This window comes from Gekko japonicus, unplaced genomic scaffold, assembly GCF_001447785.1.
Source record: "Gekko japonicus isolate JY-2015 unplaced genomic scaffold, Gekko_japonicus_V1.1 scaffold346, whole genome shotgun sequence".
NCBI lineage: Eukaryota > Metazoa > Chordata > Lepidosauria > Squamata > Gekkonidae > Gekko > Gekko japonicus.
In genome coordinates this window covers 704751-712934 of record NW_015161414.1, presented here as the reverse complement: position 1 = coordinate 712934, position 8184 = coordinate 704751, and positions in this window count along the sequence as shown.

The window sequence follows — 8184 nt, the reverse complement described above, 5'->3', positions numbered from 1 at the left end:
CCCCCCCGGCCTTCCATGCCTCATCCAACCCCCGGGCAGCCCCTGCCTGCCGTGGACTCCTCCTCTCCAATGCTGCTGCTGGCAGCAGCAGCAGGCTGGGCCCAGGAAGCAGCCACCGCCACCGCCACTGACTTGTGCGCCTCAACTGAGGAGGACGCAGAGGAAAACACCCCCCCCCCAACATGGGCCTTGGTGCCCCGCGACATCCCAGTGCCCCGGCCCCAGCACGTGCCCACCCCCTGAAGCCACAGCAGCTGTTCCTGGATGAGGAAGGCAAGGAGAGGCGGCGCAGCTGCCGCGGTGGTGCAGGGGGAGTTCGGCCAGGGTATTTAAAGGAAGTTGGGGGCCCAAATGCCCCACTGTAGCTACGGGCCTGCATAGGGTATATATCCTTATTACACAACCATACAATTTTTCATGGGACCCAAGCTGGGCATGGAGATATACAAAATAAGGTAGCCAAGCTACATCAGTTATAGTACTAGAAATATTTTAAATGCTTATTAAACTTTTGTATGTGAATCTGGAATGTCTTCACAGAGGGAAATGCAAAAGAAGTAGAGGCCTGGAGTTAAGAAGAAGAAGAAGAAGAGATTGGATTTATACCCCGCCCTTCACTTGGAGCCTCAGAGCGGCTTACAAACTCCTTTCCCTTCCCCTCCCCACAACAGACACCCTGTGAGGTGGGTGGGGCTGAGAGAACTCTGACACAAACGGCTCTTTTTCAAGGACAGCTGTGCCAGAGCTTGTGACTGACCCAAGGTCACATCAGCAGGTGCAAGTGGAGGAGTGGGGAATCAAACCCGGTTGTCCCAGATTAGAGTCCACACACTTAACCACTACACCAAACTGGCTCTCAAGCCAGTTACAGTGTTAGATGTTAAATTTCTATGCATTCAAGACGCACAACATACAAACAATAAACCATGGTAGAATTTCTCCTGTCCCCATGCTGTTAATGGTCCTCACACTACACATGAGTTCACCCCTGTAATTATCTCGGGGTATTTTTAAAATCTACACTTCTCTCGAGTTCACCCCTGTAAGTATCTCGGGTATTTTTTGTTTCCACATTACACTGAAGTCACTCTGGTTTCACCCCACACTTGTCCTGGGATAAACAGATGCTGTTATAACCAGGGATAAATGCAAGGTATTGTGTCGTGAGTTGAACTCTGATAAAACCAGGGATGACATCCAAATGCGGAAAGGACCTCTGTCACCTGTTAACTTGCCTCCATTTCCCATAGAATCCTAACCCCTCAACCCATTATTTCCCGCCTCCATCATATTTCAGATTCCAAGATCTTAAACACCAACCCCATTTTACCCCTCATTCCAGTCTCACATCCCATTAATAGCTATAAAAGAGGGTTGCCAACTCCAGGTTGGGAATTTTCTAAAGATTTGGGGGTGAGGTTTGGGAGGTAAATGGGGGGGGGGTATAAAACCATACAGTCCACCCTCCAAAGTGGACTTTTTTTGCAGGGGAAATGGACTCTATAATCTAAAGACTAGTTGTAATTCTGAGAGATTGCCAACACCAGGCCCCACCTATCTAATCCCTAGTCATAAAAACATAATAAGAGGCAACAAACCAAAGACACGTCTAGTCCAGCATTCTGTTCACACAGTGGCCAACCAGCTCCCACTCTTTCCCCCTTCCTTTTGCTCCACATCCACCCTTCGAGTATCATGAACCCAGCTCTCACTTACCCATTTTTTTGTACCTAATATCCCACTTTCCATCCAAAGCCTAACCCTTCGTGCCACTTCCCCTTCCCTCCTAATCACCATCCACACAATCTCTCACAAAGTTGCGGTCTTCTTTCTACCACATCTCTCATGTATCGCCTATCTCCATCTTCTGTCTCTCTTCCTTGTACTTTGCAGTAAATCACAACTAGGGTTGCCAGCCTCCAGGTGGGGCCTGGGGATCTCCCGTTTTTACAACTGATCTCCAGCTGACAGAGATCAGCTCCCCTGGAGAAAATGGCTGCCTTGGAGGGTGGCCTCTGTGGCATTGTACCATGCTGAGGCCCCTCCCCTCTCCAAACCCCACCCTCTCCTGGATCCACCCCCAAAGTCTCCAGGTATTTTCCAACCGAGACCTGGCAACCCTAATCACAACTGTGATACAATATCAGATATAGACCTTCTGTGCATGAATGCTCACAAAAACAGTGATGACTAGAAATTTTTCCCCAGCTTTTATTTCTTATTCCCCCAAACACTTTTCTTGCTGTTCAAGACTGCCCACTGATCTATCCTGTTAACACCAGCAAACATATCACAGTCTACCTTCATTGTCTCTCTGGTTATTATTTTCAAATGTTGTGGGAATGTTTTAGATGTAAACATTGCATTGGGCTTGCAGTTTTTCTTATCTTCTGTTGTTGGATGCCTTGAATACACTTGCACTTGAGGGTTCAGATATTCGAACGATCTAAGCGTTTCTAGAACTTTAAGGACCTGTCAGACATTTATATATCAAACTCCCAGTAGTGTTTACCCGCGATCAGGAGAAAGAAGTGCTGTGTTATTATCACTTATTCCACCCACAACATGCTTTTAAATTGCTGTAGTCTGGCATTTTAGTAGCACAGTTCATTTTTTATTTGTCTGGCTTTATTTTGATGCTGTGGCCCAAACTGTCCTACTTTCAGTAGATGTTCTCTTATCAATAGGCCATCGCTGTCTATTTTCTTTCCATTCTAACTTGATTTTTCACACAGTTCTTTCAATAAACCCAGAATAATCCAAGGGTTGTTGTATTTAATGCTTCCTGCTCCATATGTGAGCAAACAGCAATTCCACTCAAGTATGGGGAAAGGACAACATTTCCTTCTGGTGGCAGCTTCATGGGATGCCCCTCTGGGGGGCTCTCCAATACTGTGAGGCTTTTGGCAGGTTGCTAGCCCCTGCCGCTTGAAGGGAAGTAGGTCCCCTTGTCACTCTGGCAGGGGGATTTGGGGGGCATTTCGGGGGGGGGCGGGGATGCCCAATCCCTGCCCCTGACCACCCACCCGGCCACCCCTCTCCTTCCCCTCCTGCATGATTTAAAGGGTCTTTTTGCGAGTGGGATGGGAGCCATGGTGCATGGGGCTGGGGAAAATCAGGCTTTTTCAATTTCTTTTTAATCCACTATTTTCTTATTGTTGTATTGATGTAACATTTTTTATTTTTTATATTCTTCTTTATTAGCATAGTGACATTTACAATCAAAATTATATGTTTGCCCTGGGCAAAGGTACATTGAATCAAAATGAAATCGATCTGTTTACACTTCTAGACGTTTTTCTCTAGCCATTTATAGAATTTTGGCCAAGCATTAGCAAAAATATCATCTTCTTTTCCCTGAAGCTTCATTGTCAAGTTGTCCAATTCTGCTATTTCTGTCATTTTAACTATAAAATCTTTGTCAGACGGTGTATCTTCCCATTTCCAATACTTTGCCAGTAGCATCCTGGCTGCCGTAAGCCAAAGTCAAATGTACATCTCCTTTCTCAAAAGTATCAGGTATAATATTTAACAGACATATCTCAGGGGTGAGAGGGATAGGTCTACCAAGAATTTGTACAATGACAGTGTGTATTCCTTTCCAAAATCTTTGAATTTTAATACATGTCCACCAAGCATGGAAATAGGTACCTTTTTCTGCATTGCATTTCCAGCATTTGTTTGATACATTGGGATAACATTTTGCTAGTGTGTTAGATGCCAGCGATGGAACATTTTAAACAGGTTTTCCTTCATAGCAGTTGCTTTCAGCCTTCTCATATTCTGCCACGTTCTGCCATTTAACCAGTTCTATAGTATGTCGGAAATTTCTAGCCCAGTAAATCATGGAGGATTTAACTTCCACATCTTGCATTTTTTGTTCTAGTAGGAAATTATAGAATTTATGGATATGTTTGTCTCCTGCTCCCAGAAATATCTTGTCTAGTATTGATATAACATTATAACAATAACTGGTACTGTGAATTCCCTTATTTCATTTTTAAAAAAGGAAGTTTTTAGCCCCTTTCTTTGTCAAAATACCCCTTTCCCCTTATATCTCTCCAACAGACGGTCATGGAGACTTTCTATTTTAAATGGAAGCTGAGAATTCACATAACCTGTTACACTTATTATTATAATGGCATATTGATAACAATATTACCTTTTTTAAAATGTAATTTAAATGTAATTTAAATTTTTTAAAAATCGAAGGGGATATGGCCACCATGAGGACAGAGTCAGGGTAAATGATTGCCATGTTGGCAGGAAAATCCAAACTTTCCCACCCCCACAGCAGCCATCTTAACTTATTGTAATCTTTCCCCAAACTTAATAGCAAGCAAAGTTTGAGAAAGACTGGACAAAAAAGGAGGCAGGGAGAAAAAAACTGTTTCTTTGTCTTTTCTTAACAATAGTAATATAGAACTTTAAGTATTAGGAACTAGACTAGAATGTTTCATGGAAACTGAACCTATTCAATAACCCACATAATTCTAAATCTTTCCCCTGAAATTAACAATGTAATTCATTGTGAATTTTTACATTACATCTCCACTCGTTCTATAGTTGCTTCCACAGCATATGGAGAATCTTTGCCCCTTGTGGACAGCTGGATGTCCCTGCTTTGTGGGGAGGGGAGCTTGTACACACCATACTCTTTGTGAACATGACTGATGGGGCGCCCTCCTTGGGCTTTCCCTTTTATGTGAAGCAAAGGAAAAACCTCCTTTTCTCCAACTTAAATGGGATATGCAGAGTGGCTACAGAAGGATCTTTCAGCCAGTAGCCAATCTGTAGGGTTGCCATCTCCAGGTTGGGAAATACCTAGAGATTTTGGGGGTGGAGCCTGAGGAGGGTGGGGTTTGGGGAGGGGAAAGACTCCAATTGGATATGATGCCATAGAGTATACTTTCCAAAGCAGTCATTTTATCCAGGTTACCTGATCTCTGTTGCCTGGAGATCAGTTGTAGTAGCAGGAGATCTCTCTTTGGCTATCCTTACCACCTGGAGTTCAGCAACCCTACCAGTCTGAGATGGGGGCTGAGCTCCAGATTCACAACGACAGAGCTCAGTTTTACATTGCCCCCCTTTCAGCCTTTTAATGGGCCTTTTCCCACCCAGTTCACACCTGAGGAATGGCACTTTGAGCCCTGCTGCTCAGCTGTAAGGGAAGAAAGGGGGTTGCCAGTCTGCTGGCACAACACAGTGGCTGGTGGTGGGGGCAGGGACAGCAGCAAGCAGTGTGGAGACAGCATCCACACCCACTTCCACCCTGCTCACTGCTACTTTGATAACAGAGAAGGTGTTTTGCACCCTTGCTGGTGGAAAGAGCATATATCTCGGTCTTCACAAACTGTTCTGCTTTTGCTAGGAAAGTGAAAGCATGTAGTTGTACCAATTCAACTTTTCAGCCCACTTGCTTCTGTATTGCCACTACCAGGGGCAATGGTTCGTTTCCTCTGAAAGACATGGAGGCCATGAAAACACAAGTGGTGAAGGAAAATAGATTTTATCAAGTACCTAAAGTAGTATATAGATTGTAAGTTTTCCCTTGCTCGAAAGCTAGTTGAATCCGACTCTAGGGGGTGGTGCTCGTCTCCATTTCCAAGCTGAAGAGCCAGCGCTGTCTGAAGACATTTCTGTAGTCATGTGGCCAGCATGACTAAACACCAAGGTGCATGGAATGCTGTAGATGGTACAAATAATGAAATTGTGGCACACCACCTGACTCCTGGAGAAGAAAATGGTCTTTCACAATTTCACTACTGCTTGCTCCAGAGCAATAATCTTGCTTCAACCGCATACCTCAATGGTTCTTTACCTTTAATCTACTAACACCCACCAAGTACACATTATTACTGAATGCCCCCCAAGCCACAAGTTAAAAAATGAAAAATAGATAGTCAAGAGAAGACCATCCTCTCAGGGGAAGTGTTTGTTCCCTTCCTCATCGGAAGTTTTGCTTTTCAGAACTAGTCCCCTAACACATTAGCTCTGGATGGGGAAAGAAGTAGGCAGCAATTCTTGTCAGTCTTTTCCCCTTGTAAGGCTAACAACAGTAAGGTAGAAAATGGGGAGCAGCTAAGTTTTGAATAGCAAAAAACAGAAGGTACAGCTAAGTCCTTATCCTCTCTCACCTTTAAAAATGCTGGTAGATCTGATCACAGATTCTGAAGCCTTGTGTTTTTGTTTTGGCCCATGAAATTCCTACAATCTGGATGTTAATAGCTTTCCTAGTCAGGAGATGCATGAAAGTCCCTCTTACAGACATTGTCAGTGTTTCCATTAATATATATATATTTTCTTTTGATCACATTATAGTATAACTGTACAAAGCTCAGAGTTCCAAGTAGTGGGTAATTAAACAAGAAGTAAAGAAATTAATCATGAATGTAACATGTTAAGACATTTTTTTCTATTACATTTTTCACCAACCTGATGTTCCTAGGAACTATTCAGTGAAAAATAGAATAGATTCATCCATAATTTACACAGGTGAAGTCTCATAAAAGGGCTTCCCAGTCTAATACGTTACTAGCGAATTGAACTTGGCATATCTGACTATTGAAAATCTCAGGCTTTGCAGCATTGTCCAGAAGGATCAGCAGATATATATTATCTGAGATTCCATTCACACTGAAATGAAACACTTTGATGCTGAATTTATGACAGCAGAATCATAATTGTAAAACATTATGAATGGTGCACAGTGTCACCTCTCAACACTAACCCCACCCACTCCCAATCTGGTATTAACCATATAAGGAGAAAAGACTGACAAACCAAGGAACACTTATCCACTACCTGGAAAACTTATAAGCAGGACATCCTCCATCCCTGCATTGTTGTTGTTTGGTAACCAGAGGCAGGCTGCTTCTGAAAATGGAGGTGCAGTTTTTGGCTTCTATAGCTTCGAGTGTGTTGGATTTATAATAATTTGTAATGCTCCTAGATTTTATTATCCTTTCCTTGATTGGCACTTTCTTGACAATGCACATGTTGTGGAATATTCTGACATTTAGCTTCAGACCACAGATATGTTTAGCTGATTTTGACAGACAAGATTGACGTTGTTTACCTCATTGCTAAAATATAATTAATGCTTACCAACAAGCAAATATTTGCTTGTCGAGCGGGAATGACTGTCTGCTCACACACTGGGCTATATATAATTGCAGCCTTCACTGCCCCAAAGTATACAGATGCACATTCCTAGCAACAGGCACTGAGTGCGATGGCATTCAGGGGGATTTAGCCTTTGGGAGCTTACACCTGGCCTTTAATCCAGATAGAAGAGATTTCTCATTCAGAGTTGCTGGTTTTATGAGCTTTAATCTGCCTGCTTAAGTGCCCGAAGCTATTAGCACTTAATTAGAAATTCCCTAACAGGATTTGTCAGTCACATAACATTACATCTAGTAATAGTGTAATATTTTAATGCCATAAATAATTATATAATGCAATCAAGTACAGTAACATTGTATATGTTAGAAGACTGGGCGCAGCACCCTGTCTGTTACGTAGTGGGTGCTTGAATTTTACAGACAGAAGTAGAGGTGAACTGAGTTTCCATAGGCATCAGCTTCATGAAAAGGAGTGAGGAGGACACATTCCTGTGTCCAGAAAGTGCTTAAAGGTAAGACAAGGGAGGGGGGGGGGGGGGGGGGGGATTGGCATATTATACACATGTGAGAACCATTTTCATCCTCTGCACTTCTATAGTAAGACAGTGTAGTTTAGCAGTTAGCCTATTCACTAGAACCAAGCAACAGTGGCATAACAGCCATAAGGAAAAGTAGGGCAGTTGTACCAGTGCAATTGTCCACTCCTTGATTGTCTTGTCCACACAGGATGAGTCTTTCCCCCTTAAAGACTTTGCAAAAAAATTTCTCTGCACATAAAGAAGTACACATAACAAAAGCCCCCAGCTTACTGTATTGTGCTATTGAGTGCACAAAGAGAAGGATACACTGACTGAAAACTGGAGGTTAAAATCAGACTTTCAAGGTAAAAAAGCTTTTTAAAAATAGTGGGAATACAAAAGAAACCATAGTTACTGAAGTAATATATGAAACATACTGACTGAAATACCCCCCTACTTTTTTCCTGGCTAGCCAGATTTTTAATTTCAAGGTTGTGTTCACCATTCATTAGCTTAATAAATTAATCTCTACACAGAAGGAT